A 20,568-nucleotide genomic window follows, 5' to 3' on the forward strand; every position below is an offset into this window, starting at 1 on the left:
TACATGTTCTTGAGTTCTGTCCACTGACACAGTCTATATCTATGAAAACAATTAATAGAGATATAGATATAGATGTAGATATAGTTATAGACATTCTCATAACTAGGAGCAGCTCAGTCCTCTAGATTTCAGTGGTGCATGACAAGGAAAGTGGCTATCAATAAAGAAAATATGAAAGATCAATTTGCAGATAATGGATTAAATTCACAAAGCTGGTGAAGGAAAAAAATATGCAGATGTTAAAAGTTGCCGTAGGCACCTCTGTTACATAATACAATCAAAACAAACTAAAACAGTAAAAAAAACAACCACCCACCCCTCGTCAGCCTCCATAAAACAAAGGAGGGAGAAGGGCACAAGGAAAAATCTGTGATAACATCAGTCCAATTTATATTAAACACAGAAGAGAGAATAGCAATGTCTATATCAGCTAAAATAGAGAAACAAGTCTCAAATATCTGGTCTATCTGGCTGTAGTGGAGTGTGCCCAAAATACTTACCTGATACAGAACAGGAAACCCAAACTCTCCGGTACCCAATAAAGGTAGGTTTACATTATATACACCTCAGATACAGGCTTTGAGCAAGGGTGCAGCTCTGTGGGCGGAATGCTATAATGCAGGGCTATTCAACATGCGACCCGCAGCCTGCTTGTTTGTGGCCCGCGGTGCAGTTTGAGTTTACACAAGGCTAACATGCGGCCCGCAGATGGGAGCCAAAACAAAAAAATAGTCAATATAATGGTCTTCTGTTGATATGTGTTTTAGTAGTTAAATTCCTGAACTGTCATTGCTCATTGCAAGTGCTGTCACATGGGTGGAAATTGGGTAGTTATTGCATTTTATTAATATCAGCAGAAATTATTTAAATGGGTCCTGTGTGTTGTGTAGTTTTGCCTTAATCTTTGTATTCATGCCCACCAGTGTGAAAAAAGCTATTTGTATATATTTGCATATATATTTGCATGTATAAGCAACCACACTTAAGTTGCAGCCCTCGGCATGTGCTGTGAGTATCATTGAGTGGCCCCTAGAGCTTCCAAAGTTGAGTAGCCCTGCTGTAATGGAAACTGGTGGAAGCTTTAGCTTAATCAAAAGCCAAACATGTGAAAGGTCCCTTGGATTTGGTGTGTCTCAATCTGGGCGCACAAAAATTGAGGCATGCCAAAATCAGAGCACTTATGAAAATTCAGATAATGATGTTTTGGAAGCCATTTAAGTTCATTTAGGGCACGTCTACACCTCAAGCTGGACATGTAAAATTCCAGCTGGAGGAGTTAATCTCATGCTAGTTCTGATGGAAGTAACACACTAAAAATAGAGTATAGTTGTGATGGTGTGATGAATGGTAGGGACTAGCCATCCTGAGTACATCCCAAGTTGAGATACTATTGAGTGTGTAATCAGGGCAGCTAATCTCTTCTGCCACGTGGACCATTGAAACCATCCTCTATTTTTTAGCACACTAACATGATCAGAGCTACTACAGGTAAGACTGCGTCTAGACAGCATCCAAGGAACGCATCCGCTTTTCCGAAAAAAATGTCGGGAAAGCAGACACTCTTTTCGGCATCCCTGTAAACCTTGTTTTCCAAGGAAGAGAGGATGCTTCGAAAGAGGGTTTTTTTCTGAAATTTGGCCCCATGTAGACAGGCCAAATTTCAGAAAAGCCTCTTTTGGAAGTAAATTGGAAAAAGATACGCAATTTGCGTACTGCACATTGCATTTCTTTTTCCAATTTATCATTGTAATCTAGACATAGCCTAAGTCCCTGAGTGCTGGAATTTACAGCACCAGCTCAAAGTGTAGATGTTCCCTCAGATCCTGACCAAACTGGGATCAGAATCATAGAAACCACATTGAAACACAAGGGCAACTTCTGTAGGCATTAACTGTACTAACTTCAATCTAACCAGCTTAGGTACCAGAGAAGCAAAGCTGTTCCAGCACATGCTTCAACACAGGTGGTCCAAGGCTGTCGGCACCCCTGGGAAATTACTCACATGGATGAAGCATGCAGTGGCACTCAAACTAGTTAGAGTAAAGCTAGCTCAAGTACGTCTACAGATGCTGTAACCACCCCTGTCATTGCAGCATCGACATATCTAGCTTTACCTTCCAGTACAGATGCAACTGAACTGTATTTTAACCCTGTTCCAAGGTGTAGCAAAATTTGAATTCAAGTCTTGAAGAGAGAATAGGACAAAGCTAACAATGCCATGTGGAAGCAAGTCACTCTGGGATATAAGTGAGAGCTCTAATTCAATACTAGCTAAGCTTTGTACCCACCGAGCCATGCATTCCTTCGCATTCCGGCAGATGAGTTTATTTGTATGCTTAGTTTACATGTTTCTATTTCTGTCAAATTGCCAATAAAACGTTCTTGTTTTTGCAACACGCTCAATTGGGAACGGATTGGTTAGAGGGGACAGTCTCTGACACCTGCTTAGGGGAGAGAAACAGAACTCTGAGCTGTAGGAGGCAGAGACAGGAGCAGCTAAAAGCTTGGATTCCGGGTCTGAAATGTTGAAGTCCCTGACTGCACTGCAGGGATAACACATGCATGTTTACGCCCACCCGCTGCAGCCTACACAGGGCTGCTTTCCGTGTCCTCCCCAAATTCCTCCCACACATTCTTTGCATCTTCCTGGGCTGTCACAGTCCCACCATTTGCTGCCCCCTCTCCCCTTTTCACAGCTTACAAAATGATAGTGGTAGTTAAATACAGCTACGAAGTCTTCTTCACGAGACTACCCTTTCCACCAAGTGTTTTCTGTGTGGTGTTAATTGGTATTTAATAAAAACACACTCTCTGAAAGATAATCAATCTTTATTTGCTTCTTACACATGGTGGTTGCTGCCAGAGTTAATATACAGTGGCAACTGGAACATTTGCGGGCTACAAATCACAGTCAGGAAGCAATCCTCAAAATTTTCATGCAAGGTGGCAAGTTAACAAAACATGCCAGAGTGATTTATAGAAAGACATATTAATGGTGCTCATTGTCAAAATGGTGCTTCAAATCCTTCCTGATTTAATCCCCTACCCCTGTTGTGTGCTGGGTACCTGTCTACTCAAAATCAGCTGCCAGATGATCCACCTCCCATGCTCCACTCCAACTTCTTACCTTTAGCCTCACAAATATATGCTATAACCATGGGAGTATTTTCCTCATTTAGGACTAACCTGCCATAAAAGCAGTGCCAACATGCTTGTAATCTGCCACAGGCACATTTTACAGTCATTCTGTGCCTGCTCAGCCTATTGTTGAAGTGCTTCTTGCTGCTACCCACGTTTCTCGGGTAGGGCTTCATGAGCCATGGGAGTAGGGGCACGTTGGTCTCCCAGCATCACTATAGGCATTTCAATATTCCCCCACAGGAATCTTCTGGTCCGTAAGAAAATCCCTGCTGGCTGCTTTCTGTACAGGCTAGTGTTCCTGAAGATGCAGTCATCATGCATCTTCCCTGAGCACCCTACTTTCATGTCAGTGAAACAACCACGGTGAACTACAACCACCTGCAAAACCATAGAGAAATATCCCCTTTTATCGGTATACTCCATCACAAGATGGTCCGGGACAAAAATTGGAATGTGCATGCCATCTATTGTCCTGCCATAAGTAGGGAATCCCATTCCTGCAAAGCAATCCACTATTTCACACACGTTGCCAAGAGCCACAATCTTTCATAGCAAGATGCAATGAACAGCCCTGTATTAACGCAACCCAACAATGGACTTCCTGACTCCAAACTGTTTTGTGACTGACCAGTAGCAGTCTTGTGTTGTCAGCTTCCACTTCTTCTCCAAGAAGGCATCTCTCATTTTGGTGTCCTTGTGCTGCAGTGCTCAGGCCAGCTCCACATACACTTCCTGGAAGGTCACTTTTCACATCTGACATTTCTGAAGCCACTGCTCATCATCAAAACCCTGCATAACAATGTGATCCCACCATTCAATGCTTGTTTAATGAGCTCACCAGCTATTCCGTGAATGCCAAAAGTGATCTACTGTTGTTTCTTTCCATGGCAGACAACAGATCTGGCACCTCTAATTCCTGTTCAGATTGGGAGTTCATGATACACTGCATGACCAACCACAATGTGTTAGTAACAGTGGCCACAGTAGCAGAGAGCAGTGCGAGACCATCCTTTCACACAGAGGTGACAGGTGCATAGTAGAGAGGGTAAAATGGTGTAAAATGCATTTGGACACCTTGGAATGATGGAACAGAAAAAATGGATCTTGGGATGTTGCGCCCTCCGCCGTGATACAGAGATCGATTCTACCTTTTCCACATCTCCTAGCTGCAGAAGGTGGTGTGCAGCCCAGTGGGATAGCTACACACAGTGCACTGCTCTCACTGCCAGTGCTAGAGCAGTATTTCTTAAAGTGTTCCATGGAATCACTCTCAGAAACCCATTAACTGGCCTCCGCGGAGCCAATGGAAGCCGTGAGGCGCCGTGGCCATGGTGCCAGTAAATAAATAAACCGGGGCGGCCAGTTAATGTGCTTCTGAGAGTGATTCTGTGGAACACTTTGAGAAACACAGTGCTAGAGCACCAACTGGGGACATACTCTGCTGTCAGAAGGAGCACTGTGAACATGCAGAAGCGATGTCATTATAGTGTTTTTACTGTCGGTGTAGCTTGCTATAGTAAAGTCAAGACATTCATTTCTCAGCAGTTCTGTCCATGTAGCACAAAGAGTACAGCCTTTTCAGGTGATGTGCAAAGGGAAAAGGTAACCATGTCGCTGTGCTAAGTACCATGTATAAATCAGGATGCATAGGACTGTAAAGGTGTTTTAACTCACCTTTAAAATCACTTCTCTCTCTTCTCTGTGATATTATCATTAACTATTTGTATTCCTGAGAGGCCCCAGACAAGATCAAAACCATATTGTGCTAAGTTTTGTACAAAAAAACATTAGCAGCCATGATCTCTGCCCTGAATATCCTGCAGTCTAAAACCACCCAAGAAGGAAGAAAAGAGCAGAAAGAGGTAGAACAGAAACCAGAATGATGCTAGCCATGCATCTTATACATTCCATTTTTTTGTAGTAAGCCAACTGTCTCCAACTTCTGCTCAGCAAAGTTATGGCTAGTTTTATTATAATTTTCCTCAAGATTAACTATTACTCCAACTTAAATTGCAGTGGGACTTCTGATATATGTGATGTCTCAGTCACTGAACTAGGAAGGACCAAGAGGATTCTACAGAAGAATATGAAAATAAATAAATAAAATGGTTTTCCAAAAGCCAGTACAAATTTATTGCTATGCTCAATACTTTATCTGAAGCTCATCAGAAGAAGTGGGTTTTGCCCACGAAAGCTCACGATACTATATAATTGTTAGCCTCTAAGCTGCCACAGAACTACTTGTTTTTAAAGTTACAGACTAACACAACTACCCCTCTGAGACTCTCTCAGAGAGATTTGCAGCGTTGGATATTCATAATAGAAATCTAGGTTTAACTTCAGTTTTGCTCTGTAGTTCATCTTTGACAGTCGTTAGATGTCAACACATGAATCGTTCTTAGAGCTGAATCAGTACAAATGTCTCATAAGCAGAATGTAAGTCCCACATTAGGCTCATTGGGAAGCAACCATAGTATCAGTTGTGCAATTTTATGAAAGGGCAAGTCGGGCTACTTACAAAGTTTATATGAAATTATCAAGGAAGTAAACAAAAGGAAAGAGGGATGATAACATTCTCTTCAGATGTGCTTTCTTATAAAAGCTTATAGGAGACATCCTCAACATGTATTTATTTACTTATTTGGCTTAAAATATTTATACTTTTTCACAAGCAATTTAACAACAGATGAGATTCCCTTTTTAACATTTGCATGTCAGGCAGGCTTTAGCTTTATTTCCAGATGACAGGCTAGGTCTGGCCAGGGGCCAAATCAGAAGTAATGCAACATTGTTAGTGTTACTAAATTGTCCCAAGGAAAGTTTGAGTAGGTTTGTCTTTAAAGTATTAATTTCTAATAACTTGGCAACAAATCTTATTCGTGTCCTTGACTGCCTGCTCCCCTTGCTTCCTGTTAACCTCACTTGTTACAGGCTCCCTGTTGATTTACAACAGAACTTTGACATTTGATCTGTTACTTAATAAGGTCTTAGGCCCTTGCTCGTCTGAGAAAAAGGGGACTACAATTATGTGGACTAAAATAATATAGCTCTGTTAGAGTGGAGAGAGCAGAAACGCATTTCAAAGTCCAACAAGAAAAATGACACCATCAGAAGACTCTTTGTATTCAACAGGCATAAATCTCCTTTCTGTGATTCCTTATACCACTTCTAATTATTGGAAGCCCATGTATCATATGAACTTCAAAATGTTAGAACCAAAGCAAAGAAATACAGAAGAGGTGAGGAAGAAAAGGAGGGGCTTATCACAATAGTACGAAAGGAGCGCACATGCTGCGGGTCATTCCGCTGATCCTTTTAAAGCAGAGCGCTTATATTTAGTTATCCTTGTATAGCTGTTTCCGCCCTACATAAATCCTATAGTCCATGGTACAGCAAATCCTTTAGCTTTGTATTACAATTGCACCCATGTCCTTGAATAGTGAATCAGAAATGTGAAGTTAAAAAAAATGCACTCAAGAAAGAGAATCCAAAATGAAATAAATATTTCTCCACATCAGACTTACAATTCTCCCTGAAGCCCCAATGCAGAACATAAACCAACCTAAACTCTATATTCCCCAAATGAGAAGTGGGTAAACTCCATTTACTCATGTCTGCCCTTGACTACTATGTTTATGTCTCACTGAAATTAAGGGGAATAAATATGAGCTGAAGCACTTTCCTGAATGAGATGGTTATAAGCACACACTTAAGTGCATTGCTGCACTGGGACCTTAGGAATGTAATGGCTGAAAATATTTGTAGAAACTTTCCTAAGGGGCCAAATTCTGCTCTGATGGACAACCCATTGTCTTCAGTAGGATAGGAGGTATTTACAAGTATAGGCAGAATATAGTCCTTGGTTTTCATTTTGGGTTGTATTCTATTCACCTAATGAGTTATTTTTAAAGCAAGAATCAACATAATATCCAGGCAGTAATTCTTTCACTCCCTTTATGCTCTGTTACTTTCTTTTTTCCTCTGCATTCCCTATAATATATTAAAACAAGTGTGCCTCTCTGATTTAGCAGAGTTTTTTAATTGTGTCAACAAATAATGGCTAAAGAAGAATAGGATAAGTCTTTATTTAGACTTTCAAAATTCCTTTGACTTTAAACAAAAGTTCTTCCCAAAAGACTGTTAAGGAAAATAAGTCTTCAGGGTGGAGGGGAAAGAAATGTCATGGATTTCTTAAACACTGACCAAGAAACAAAAAACACAGAGTGCGAATAAATGTCCCATTTTCTACCTGGCAAATGTTAACAGAGGGGCTATGTCTACACTGCAGGGCTTTTCCAGGATACTGGAGGTATTCCAAAAAAGCACTGCTGCATCCAAGGAATGCATCTGCTTTTCAAAAAAAAAATCAGAAAAGCAGACGTGTTTTTTCGGCATCCCTGTATATCTCATTCTACAAGGAAAAAGGGATGTTCCGAAAGAGAGGTTTTTTCTGACATTTGGCCCCGTGTAGACAGGCCAAATGTCGGAAAAGCCTCTTTCGGAAGAAAAGTGGAAAAAGATACGCAAATTGCGGTTTGCAATTTGCGTATCTTTTTCCAACTTTTCCCTGCGGCGTAGACATAGCCTAGGTGACTAGGACCAGTTTAATCTAATAAACTAATCTATGATCTGGAAAGGGGGATGAACAGTGAGTTGGTAAAACTAGCAGACGACCACGTGTTATTTAGGTCTAATCAAAGGCTGGAGAAGATAATAAGGAACTTGATGGGGGCTGCCAAACTTGGGAAGGCCAACAGGAAACAGGGCTGGTCGTGGGGGGGGGGGGGTCAGGTGGAACGGGGCTGGCCGCGGGATATCGGGGGGGGTTCAGGGCTGGCCGGGAGGGCAGGAAGCACAGTGGGGATTTTGGGGCCACAAGGGTGGCCAGAAGGAGGTGGGGCAGCAAGCAGAGCTGGCGGGGGGGCAGCTGCGCTGGTTGGGGAGATCAGGAAGAAGAATGGCCCACGAAGGTGGCCGGGAGGAAGGGGGAGCAGGAAGCACAGCTGCCGGGGGAGAGGAGTGCGGCGCAGCGGCGCAGGCCGGAAGGAAGAGGGGGCTGGAAGCAGAGCTGGTGAGAGTGGGGAGAGGTGCAGCAGTGCTGGCCAGGGAGACAAGGAAGAGGAACGGGCCAGCAGGAAGCAGAGCTGGGGGGTGGTGCAGAGGGTCTGGCCAGGGAAAATCAGGAGTGGAAGTGGGGGAGAACTGGATGGCCAGGAAGGGGGGGAGTGAGCAAATTGGCCGGCGGGGAACAGGACTGACCTGGCACTTGCTGCCTGTCCCGTGCAGGCTCCCGGCGATGCAGGAGCAAGGAGGAGGCTTCCCCTCCTCACACTCAACCGACTGAGGGCTCCTGCAGCAATTGCAGCCCCGCCTCCCAGCTGGGACTCCCAGCCGCTCCCCCCACAGATGACAGGCTTCCGTCCAGTGCGCAGCCGGAAAAATCAGAAAATACCGGACATTGCACATGTCCAGTATTTTCTGATATTTTTTTTTACCGGACAGAGCGTGCAAATACCGGACTGTCCAGTACAATGCCAGACACCAGGCAACCCTACCCACTCCTCCTCCCCCGCGGTGGCCCGGCTGAGCGCGCAACACTAAGCCAAGTTGCCACGGAGGGAGGGGAAGGGGGCAGGGTGGTGATGTACATGGCCAGGGGTGGGGCTATGTACATCACCGCCCCCCCTTCTCCTCTGCTGTGGCGCTCAGCTAAGTGCTGGCCCCTCAGCCGGGCCGCCGTGGGGGAGCATCAGCACAAGGGGCCATTTGGGCTCCCACGCGGTGGGAGGGGAAGGGGGGATTGGGCGGTGACGTACATGGCCTCGCCCCCTGGCCGTGTACATCAGCACCCCTCCCCTCTCCCTAGTGGTGGCCCGGCTGAGCAGGCAGCACTCAGCCGAGCGCCATGGCGGGAGAGGAAGGGGAAGGGGAGAGACTGAGGGGAGGGAGAGGCAGGAGGAGGAGGAGAAGAGAAAGGGAGAGTGAGAGAAAAGAAAGAAAGAGACAGAGAGAGAGGCAGAAGGTGAGAGAGGCAGGAGGCGGAGGAGAGCTGAGAGAGAGAGGGGAGGCAGTAGGAGGACAGAGAGAAAGAGAGAGACGGCGCGAGAGACCGGAGGCTTAGGAGAGAAGACCAAGGTGGAGGAGAGACCTGAAAATCCCGTCTTATGACGGGCTAATTGGCTAGTTTGAAATAATGGCGAGCTGGAAGACTTCTTACTCCAACTCCTGTAACCCTCATTTCACGAGGAGTAAGGGAAGCCAAAGGAAGAGTGTTCTTCCTTCAACCTCCTGCTGTGTGGATAGTACCAAAAGTCGAATGAAGCTATTTCAACTTAAGCTGTGCAATTGACATAGCTGAAGTTGCGTAGCTTAATTCGACTTCAGCCCTGCCGTGTAGACGTGCAGTGAAAATCTCTCCTTAATGTATAGTATCAGCAAGAAAGAAAAAACAAACAAAAATGGTCAGTTGTATAAGACAGGAATGGTGATGAATATAGAAAAATACTATAGAGCTCTATTATATAAATCAATAATACACTCTCACAGCAGAGCTCCAGGCTGTACATTTCCTTGAGACCCTCTCAGCATTTTGATCTCTCCTCCCTCCCACCCCATTTTTAAGGTTCCCAGGTTCACTCCTTTCCCCCACTCTAGCTTCAGCTTCTATCTTCTGTCCCCAGCCTCCCTCTCCACTTCCCTGAGCTCTCTTTGCTCCTTTCCATCCTAGCACCATGAAATGACCTGTGAGCTAAAAATAATACTTCATGGAATAGGCCAGTCTGGCTAGGCTCTTACAAGAGACACTGTGGTCTTGCATCTGGGGATTAAAAATGTCACATTTTATAAAAAGTTTCTCACGACTAATTTCAACAGCAAGCCATAGGGTCTCTTCACTTTTACACTTATAATTAAATGGCCATTTTTTCCCTTTAAACTACCTGGGTCCCAACAAAAGCAACAAAGGAAATCACAGCTCTTTGGCTACAAAACAGCTCGTTAAAGAAAAGCACAGAGTTATGCAATTAACCCCACAAAACCAGGAATTTCACAGTTATGTCTAGCACTCTGGTTGACAAGGACTGGCTTTAAATTGCACTTCTGTTTATTGGCCCATCAGTATCAGTTAAGGTCAGGGTGTCACACCAGATTTAAGCCATAACCTTCTATTTCCTTGTTTTTGTAAGCTGAAAGTCGGCTCCGTATTGTGATTTAAATTGGTCCATTGGGTGCTTTGGGATGCAAGTTCCATTAAGCTGAAACAAAGAATATGATTGCTTTCAAGCGCAAATGTCTGCATATTTCCCTCTGTATTGTAAGTAATTCTGCAAGAGCTTTCAATAATGTTCTGCTGAATGTGCTATTGACATGCATTTTATAGCTTCATTTGAAGTTCTCATATGCCAATGGCTCTTTTATTCTTGCATTGCAAATGATAGCTGCATGTTCACTCAAGACTTTTTCTTCTGATGAGGTTCTCTTACTTTGCTTTACTTTGCTTTGCATGTTGTACCAGAAATATCTGCCATGTTTATGGAATTTTGCAATATAATTCCAGCAAGTCCAGCACATAAAACAAAATTTCTTACAGCGAATGTAGTGCTAATCTAGACCAGAGCTGACATTAACAATTTCCACTCCCCCCACCCCCCCACACACACAAAGTGGATGAGCAGGGTGCTTGCAACACCACTCTTCTCCAAGTCCTTGAATTACCAAGGATTTTTAGCACAAGTAGTCTTATTTAAGTAAAGGTCATAGGAAAGTGTAATTAGGAGGAATCCAGAGAGAGGGCATTTTCAGGCATATGCCTTGTTCCAGTGAACTTAACATGGGTATGTATTCACTGCAGAGTTCTTTATTTAGGCCAGGGCTACACTATAAACTTACATCGGCATAACAAGGTCATTCAGGGGTGTAATATCCTAACCACGCCTCGAAGCAATGTAGTTATACTAAACCTAACCACATATAGATGCATAGTGCTATGTTGAACGGGAAGGTTTCTCCTGTCAACCCAGGTACTGAAGTACCACCAACCAGAGAGGATTTAGGGCCTCCTGTTGCCATAGTTAGTGTCTTCACTGAAGTATTACAGAGGATCTAAGTGCCCTTTTACACTCAAATTGCTCCTCTCAGGTTAGCACAGCTCAAGCGAGAGGGGCCAGATTATCAAATAACACTTATGCTACTCTGTTTACACAGGTGCCACCGTGCACTCACTCAGGAGTGACCTAAGATTCTTGGGGCTACAACCCATGGCTATTTGTGCTGCAATCAGATGAAACACCCCTATTCTTTCCCAGTAAATTCTGGAAGAATGTAGCTGTCCTTTCTGTGCACGCAGGAGGAATTGTGGGAAGGACTTGGGGGACATTTGGCACCTGAGTGATGTAAACCTATGTTCACACTACAAAGTGGCTGTGTTAGCCGCTGAAAAATTGTGCTCACGTGGGTTGTAGCCTAAAGGCTATAGCCCCGATGGGACAGCCAACTTGATTTACAAGCACACCACATTCAAGTGGTAGGGTTTTATGTGAAGATGGGACTTTGAATTGGGGCAACACCACAGCTATAAGTTGAGTTATTTCTGCAGGGAAGACAAACCCTGAGATTTCATAGCTAGACACCTACTCATTCACTTTTATTTGGCCATCAGTATCCCTGACGCTTTCTGAGGACAGTCTGCTGGCAGGGCTCTCTAATCAGCAAATGGATCCTCTCCAAATAGTTGGGGGAAGCCAGCCATAGAATGAGGGACAGGGCAGTGTAGAAATTTAGTAGTAGATGCTCCCCAGTGCTTGTCTAAGTAATACATTCCATGCATTGATTGGGTTCTCTGAAGTAGCAGATGCTTCACAGGGAAAATGATATTTTAACACCCCTAATTCTGGCAAGGGATTGGACAGAACTGTAATGTAATTGCACAAAATGATACAGAACACAATTTCTAAAACTTGATCACCTAGCTGAGGGTGCCTATTTTTACATTTGAGCACTCAGATTGGCACTTACGTGCTTAAAATGGGCATTCAAGTGCCTAACTGCCTATTTGAGCATTCAAATTTAGAACTGGGTGCCTTACTTCAGGCAATCAAGTTTGAAAACTGGACTGAAAAATGACCTAGGTGTCTATCATTTAGAGTACAGGTTTCCGAGGAATATTTCTGTTGCTTACCAAATTGCTTTACAATTGAAAACCAGACAATGACCAGAATTTTAAAGGTGGAAGAAAACTATATGGTGCAGGACAATTTTCTTGATAAGATGAGCCACTAGGTGATAATTTGCATAATAATATTGTGGATTGAACATGTGCATGCTGTTTTTTAATTTTCTGTCTTTGGAATGCTTAATATTTATCTGTACCTTTGGGCTGATGCCAGGAAGCTCATCATCCATTAAGCTAACGAGGGGCTTCCTAAATTATTGTTATCTGCAGACCAGGGGGACGGGGAGCAAAGCGGCAGAACACGCGGGCAGCGGGACAGCCCAGACGCGCCGTGGCTATCCTGCTGCCCTCGGGCTCCACGGCTTTGCTCTGCTCTGCTCCCCCTCCCCCTGGTCTGTAGACCAGGGGGAGGGGGAGCAGAGCAGAGCAGAGCAAAGCGGCGGAACACGCGGCCAGCTGACAGCCCAGATGCGTCTGGGCTGTCCGCTGCCCGCGTGTTCCGCCGCTTTGCTTCCTCTCCCTGGTCTGCTGGAGACCAGGAAGAGGAAGGGCCCCGTTCGTAACTGCGGATCCGACATAAGTCGGATCCGCGTAACTCGGGGACTGCCTGTACATGGCAGAAAAGCATGGACAAAAAGTAGTGGATGGGTCCCCTCCAGGGAGGGAAACTGGAGTTTTTCTTACTCCTCCAAAATAGTGAAGTAAATATTTTAGACTTATACTCGCTAAAACACAGGAACATCTCTGATAGGGAAAAAGCAATAAGGAATCTCTGTGGCTTTCAAACCATGAAGAGCCAGGCAGTCTGTTCTCCATGAGACGGAGCTATGGCAACGTGAAGGGAAGAGGCACAGATGGGTCATGGCATTATGAACTATTAATAACTGTAGAGCCCAAGTTGCCAGTGCACTTTTGCTTTCAAATCTGTGTTGTCATAATGGGGGACACACACAGCTACCATTAGCAGCATTAATTTCCTCGCTTTTTATTAGGTTCAGTCATTCAGTCAAAGGGGGAGCTAGCAATGCAAATGGCTGTTGTTACCTGTTTCTGACTCTCTTTTTCACCTTTCCCCAGACCCATCAAGCTCCCAATCAGAGAACAAGTGCATGAAGGAACAGATTGTTGGTGTGGGGTGAGCATGCCACACACTGGCTCTGCTTCTCCCTAAGTCCAGGCCACGTATATGGAGAGAAGCCTACCTTAAGCATTAAATAGGAGACAGTGGCCAGAGAGCTCCTTCAGGTAATCCACATAGATTACTTCTGAGCACTGCAGAAGCAATGCTGCTCACTCTTATGATTTGTCAGGACTCATGATAATTATTGTTATCCTTAAAGCCCCAGCTCCTGGAGTCAAGTGGATGTGTGGTGATTTCTATCTTCGTTCTTAAAGAAAAAATGAATTTCTAGCCCTTGTGACTGAGGGAGAAACACAATGTGACCCCAGTGCACTCTAAGGGTATGTCTACACTAGCTCGGTAGTTCGAGCTAGGTAGGCAAATGAGGGCAACCGGAGTTGCAAATGAAGCCCGGGATTTAAATATCCCGGGCTTCATTTGCATCTTCCTGGGCACCGCCATTTTTAAATCCCCCTTAGTCCAAACTCTGTGCCTGCGGCTACACACGGCACGGAGTAGGTAGTTCGAATTAGGATCTCTAATTCGAACTACCATTACTCCTCGTGGAACTCCTCGTGGAACGGAGTTCAGACTAAGGGGGATTTAAAAATGGTGGTGCCTGGGAAGATGCAAATGAAGCCCGGAATATTTAAATCCCGAGCTTCATTTGCAACTCCGGTTGCCCTCATTTGCCTACCTAGCTCGAACTACCGAGCTAGTGTAGACATACCCTAAAGGATCAAAATTGAGAAAGCAAATAAAAGAATGCTCAATGTATTATTTTTCATAATCTCATTATTTGAAAGCCAGTCTCATGATTTCTGGCAAGCCCATCTTTTGGTTTTTGAACTTGTGGGGTTGGCAATACTGCAGCAGTCACTACTCTAAGGGCAAGGTGAGCAGCATTTCTTTTGTAATGGCTCCCATTTGGTGGAATGTCTAATTCAGTTATGCTAAAAGAAATCTCACTTGTCTTAAATGTGGAATACAGGAAAGTCACAGTCACAGAATTGACATTGCTACAAAAATTGGACTGACCGTTTTTAAAGGCATACCATGGAATTCAGTTTATGTAGCATTCATATATATCAATACAGCTCAAAACACATTTGATTTAAGCAGCTACAACGGTCATTAATAGTCCATAATATAAAAGATAATATAATTACTGCGCACCATGATGGAAATGTACTCAAGAATACAGTAAGTGTGCACGGGTACTTAAAGTTAGGTGAAATTGATTTAGCAAGTAGACTTGTAAATGGGCCCCAAAGCACCTGCGTATCTACTTTCACATCTAAATATGATTTTAGGAATCCAACTCTGTGCTCCCAGCTTTGAAAATCGATCTTTCCCAATTAGTTGAGAAATAGAAAGCAATGTGTTAATACATTCATCTTTCTATTCTAAAGATCCGGGTTGAATTCTGACCTCAGTCACACACACACAAGATCAAGTAGTCCTGGGGCACGTTAGAGACGAACAAAAATATAGATAGTATCATGAGCTTTGATGGGTAAAATCCACTTCATCAGATGAGCTGGACATAGAAAGAGATGAGTGGCCTGATCCTACTTTCTTGTGGCCAAAAACTTCACACACAAACCGCTATTCACTTTAGAACAGCTGGAGGCTTTCAGGAGATCTCTATAGCCATCAAAAGGGAGCTGCAGGTCAGGAATGAGGTGAATTGGCAGACCTTTGCACAAAATAATAGAAATTAGTGGCTAGTGCAAAGACAAATCAGGCACATGTCTTCCATGTAAAATTTTCACCAGAAAACTGAAATAACTGAGTCATATTTTTCATTGAATCAATTCTAACACTTTGATCTTCATATTGATTGTCTCCTGCATCCTCGGGTCCTTCTATGAAGGACACTTTATAAATGTAAATTTGATGGATGGGTGGGTACATTTATATTCATGAGAACTTAGCAGGAGCTAAGCAGGTTAGTGTTAGTTTACACTCCAGTTTTGTCAATAATAATCAGTAAGAGGAGGGATTAATCAGAAACAGGCAAATAGATGCGGTGTTATAATCTAATCATATACATGCTGTCCACTAACTCAGACAACATGGAATACATACTTTAAGACAGAGCCACAGCTGTAATATTTTTTTCAAATCCACAGCTAGCGTTTTGGTGATGTTTCCTGTGCATACATTCTTCACCTAGGTTTTGCCACACACATCTTTAAATAAAGCAGCACACATGTTTTTAGTTTAAAGGGGACAATGGAACTAAAACATTTGCATTGATCTTGTTGATTTGAACAAAAAAATAAACAAACTAGCTATGTGAAACAATAGTCCCTGATTTTGTATTACAGCAGAGATTTTCTTCTTCCATGGATGAATAATAAACTTTCTTACAATAGACACAAGTAAAATCAGAGAACAAACTGTAATGAATCCGGGCATAGGTACATTGTGGACATTACAGTGGGACAGGTATGACTACGGTAACCATATTTTCTGAACCAAAAATGAGGACATATTGGCCACGCCTACTTACCCCATTAACCATGCCGCAGACTCCTTATGCCACATCAACCTGCCACAGGAAACCCCACTTCTGGGAGTAGTACTTCTGGGGTCAAAATGGACCTTGATTGGACATTAAGAGTGTCATGTGATCCCTCTAATTGCTCCTCTCACCATCCTCTACCAATAGGAATGGATTTGGACCCCATAGGACCCTCCCCCATGCAACCATACTGCAATTACATTATCTCAGGCCCCAGACCTAGGGTCCCATGATAGTGTAGCACGAGGAGTCCAACCTTGATTCAAGATAAGATCCAGGATCCAAGACCTATTACTTTGCAGTGTAGATGCAGTGCTCTTTGATTCAGGGTTTGGGAGTCATCCAGAATTATCCCACAATTACATGGGACAATTTCCTTAGTCCTCTTAATGGATGATGCTTACCAGTTCCAATTAACTGGTAATCAGAGGGGGCTGGAGCAGCTCCTCACCTGCTGTGAGCAGTGGGCTGTTCCAGCTCAGCAAAGGGCACGCTGCAGAAAGGGGTTGGTCTCGTCTGGAGCAGTCCCCACTTCTGTGGGAACCTGGGGACTGCACCAGTGTCTGGAGCAGCCTCTCTCGGTGGGGGGTCCAGCTTGCTGTGGACACGGCCTGCTCCAGAGGGGGCTGGGAGCCAGAGGCAGCCCCAGTGTGACCTAACATTAACCACTTAACTGATGAATGGGAATTTACATCCCTAATGAGATGGACTGCAACTGCATTTTTTGAAGTTACTGCAAAACTATCCAGTGGCCTCAGTTTGCACAAGCCAGAATGACAATACTGAATTAACGATGACCATTACAGGATGGAAAAGACAATGTCACTGACCCTTACCAGCACTGCTTGAAAGGTACATTTCCCATGGAGGTCAATGGGGTTCAGTAAAGTTACTGAAAAATGCATATCTCAATTCCATGATGGCAATGCTTATATTATGTAAATAATAGCTAATAATAATTGCCAAATGAGACCACTTCCCAGCCTGCTTACAAAGGCCTGATCCAATTTAAACTTTAAGCTAGGATTGAGCTCAGGGCAATCTGTTGACATTATTAAAAAAGATCCAGTTAACATTTAGTCACCCTTCAAAAATATCAGGGACCAATGAGTAAAAGCCCCAGTGCCCAATAGAAGCGATCTTTGAAGAAAATTGGAGAGTCTTTGAATTAACTTATTCTGACAGCAGCAGTTTCTCTCACTGGTCTTGGGATCCTTGGCACAGGTTTCACTTTGTGTATGAAAATAACTCAGAAATGCGTTTCCACAGCTAACTCCATTCAGATCTAGGCAATATGCAGTCCAAAGACAAAAAGACAAATCCCTTTAAACTGGAAGTAAGAACATCTCACCTCTTCACAGAGCTTACAAAAGGCTTGTTTACACATAAGTCATGACAACCTTCTCTGGAAAGAGATGACACCCTGCCTTTCTGTGGCTGCGCCAAGTGTTTTCACATGGCATTTTATCATGCTGTTTTAATCTCAACTGATTTGTTGAAGAAGACTCACAAAAAGTCTGTCCATTATCCACACCGGAGAGGCACAGTGATTTTACCACCGTGGTAACAGACCCAGTCTCTCTCTGGGCTGTTGTGGAGCAGAGAGGAGCCTAGGGCAGTCTCTAAGCTGGGGGGAGGGAGGGCTTCTGTTTCAGTGGTTCTCAAACTTTTTAACCCATGGACCACCAGGCTCAATGTAAACCTTTCTGCGGACCACCAGTTGCTAATGAAAACTCACTATTAATTACACAATTACGCCCAAGCCATTTTGCTAGTGCTGCGGCGAGGGAGAATGGTTAAATTTAAATTATTAAACAGATTAAACATTTTAACTTTCTCCTGTTAGTTTATCAAACTTTAAGTAAAGTAAAGTATTAATGTATGTCCAACACAAAAAGGTTTCAATGTTTTCTTTATTTATGGCAGGGGTGGGCAACCTTTTTTGGATCAGGGGCCACTGATCCACAGAAAAATCAGTTGGGGACCACACAAGTAAGAAACAAAAAAACTCCTCCCCAAACCTCTGACCCTCACTGACGTGGCCCCCAACGGAAACACCTCACTCATCTGGCACTCCACAGGGCAAGCGGAAGGGTCAAGGAGGACTGAGGTTAACGTCTTCCTAATGGCCAGATTTGCTTTTCTGGTGGATTTTATGGACCCTCTCAGGTTCTGGGGTGGGGACAAAAATGAGGGGTTCAGTGTGTGGGACAGGATGGGAGGGAGATGGGGTGCAGAAGGGGGAGAGGTTGAGAGGGCTGGGTGGGAAGTAGGGTGCAGAAGCAGGCTGGGAGTAGGGCTGGGTGGGAGGTAGGGTGCAGAAGCAGGCTGGGAGTAGGGCTGGGTGGGAGGTAGGGTGCAGAAGCAGGCTGGGAGTAGGGCTGGGTGGGAGGTAGGGTGTCGGGCCAGGGGGAGGGAGCAGGAGTAAGGAAGGGTGCAGTGTGCGACCAGGAGGGAGGGTGCAGGAACAATGGTGGATGCAGGAGCAGGATGAGGGTAAGGTGTCTGGCCAAGGGGGAGGGTGCAAGAGCAGACTTGGCAGAGGAGTTGAATCTCCCTGGTTCAGCACCCTCGGGACCTGATTGGTCCTGAATGAGGGATTTTTCCAGACCAGAGGAGATCATTTCAGTCCCCCTGCTGCCGCCCCCTACCCCACAGCCCAGCTGAGCCACGCATCAATTCCCTGTGCCCTCTCCCTCCCCCGCCCCTGCAAGCCAGCTGAGCTGCACATCTGTTTCCTCACCTCCCCTGCAGCCCAGCGTAAGTACCTCTCTCTCAAGTGTGAAGTTGCATGATGCAGTCCAACTTAAGTTTTAGGCATAGACCAGGCCTCAGTTTGTACATGAAGTTAGATTCACTGAGTAATAACTGTAGAGAAAGAACCCCAGATTGAACAGTTTAACTGATTTCACACATTGACCACAAGGTTCAGTGTTTTTGGAATGACAAGTATCACAGTGGCTGGATCTGCCCTAAACTTTGCTGGAAAACCTTCCACAAGCCATGGCCACTATTACTTCTCCACTGGTGATAACACCCTTACGAGTATAGAGTAAGCAAGTACACTGACGTTTTCATCACCTAGTTGTCTAACCTTGCTTAGCACAAGTCTAAAGAATGTGGCGACAATTAGGTGATTGCTGTAACAGTAGAAGAGATCTCAAATAAGTCTAGTCTAGGCAAAGTTATTGGAGCATTGTAAATGACAATCCAGTTTTCAGGCAATTTACTCTCCTCCGCACAGATGTTTATCCATCCAACACGTTTATTTTCAAAATTAATTTGGAGCCTAATTCTACACTTGCCTTCAGACAATGGCAGAAATGCCATTAGCTTAACTGGCAGTAGAACGGGCCCCTTTGTTTTAAAAATAGCTTTAATCCTGTTCTTGTTTGATCTCTGCAGGCCTCTCATTGTGAAGATTTAATCAAGTTCTTGCTGTCGGAAACCAGCAAACTGATTCATAAAGTAACCCCCCTCCAAAGACTGGGCATTAACTTTCTACTATGGTTTAGCCGCTTTCTTTTATTTGCAAGGAAATATTACAGCCATGGTGCTAGCCTTGCAAAGAAAAGTGTGGGCCCGTTTTGTGAGGATTCCAGATTTGCTTCACTCACAAGCAAAAGGCAAAAATGGTAATGCCCTGTTTTCACAAGCACTCCCATAGTTACTACCACTCATGGAGACAGACCACAGGCAGTGGAATGAAGGGAAAATTAAAAATAGCTCTAGTGCAGATACAACCTAAAGTGACCTTAGCAAGCACGGTCTGTGACACAATCATCCTTGTACAGTTGCAGCTGTTCTGAACTGTTATATGCTGTGAAGGCAGACATAATTTTCCAGCAACACTCAAGCTAAATGAGCGGCTACCGTACTACATTAGCATTCCCAGATGCCCTGCCTTAGCTCAAGAAGCCTGGGGGTAAAAAGACAAGAAGCTCTGGGATGCTCTTAGGTTTCTGAGAACCACAGTGCAAATCACCCTAATTGTTTGTTAGATGAACAATAATCACTCTAACCTTCTAACTGACATTGTTAAAATTTGTTAAAAGGAAATTTAACAATATCTTAATTAGAAAGAATTTCTAATTTGTGATGTAGACTATGGTAAACAAACAAGATACCATTCTCCCTTTGTTTTTCAGCTCTGCAACCAGAAAGACTACATGATATGGTAGAACATATTCTGCATTTGCCATTTATCATTCTACATCCTTTACACACTTGTGCTGTATAATTAGTGCCTTAGCTAATTTTACCTGTTATTGTTTGCCCTGTAATTTGGAGAGAAGAGGCAATGTTGATGCTATGTGATTTAGTCTGGGGCGATCAGCTGGCTCTTTGCCATAGAACTGCTGCATACATGTGACTGCAATGAAGTATATTCACTGTAAAATAAAGAGAACCATTCAGTGTCTTAATGTAGTTAATTATATGCTATGAGATTAGCAGCTTTCTTCAATTATTTTTTCCTAAATACAATACATGGGCATCTATCCCTTTCAGGGTTCTGTTCTACTTCAAAGCCATTGTACATCAGTGGAAAGAAAACCACCCTCCCATTATCTATTACTTAATTATTAAAAAGTGTCTACTCTGTTTTTA

The 20,568-nt window shown here is 43.9% G+C and overlaps 1 long non-coding RNA gene across 3 annotated transcripts in view; it reads right to left on the reverse strand.

Annotated features, from left to right (window-relative positions):
* LOC149525319 (uncharacterized) overlaps window positions 1–20,568 on the reverse strand; it is a 176,431-nt gene that overhangs the window by 110,124 nt on the left and 45,739 nt on the right. For 2 of the 3 annotated variants that reach the window (XR_016348840.1, XR_016348839.1), the window contains exon 3: window positions 20,223–20,351. This is a non-coding gene — a long non-coding RNA (uncharacterized LOC149525319). Of the gene's footprint in view, window positions 1–18,697; window positions 18,829–20,222; window positions 20,352–20,568 lie in introns of those variants that run through there. The other variant, XR_016348841.1, reaches the window with a different exon arrangement.

This window comes from Pelodiscus sinensis, chromosome 2 (genome assembly GCF_052426305.1).
Source record: "Pelodiscus sinensis isolate ZL-2025 chromosome 2, ASM5242630v1, whole genome shotgun sequence".
Lineage (NCBI taxonomy): Eukaryota > Metazoa > Chordata > Testudines > Trionychidae > Pelodiscus > Pelodiscus sinensis.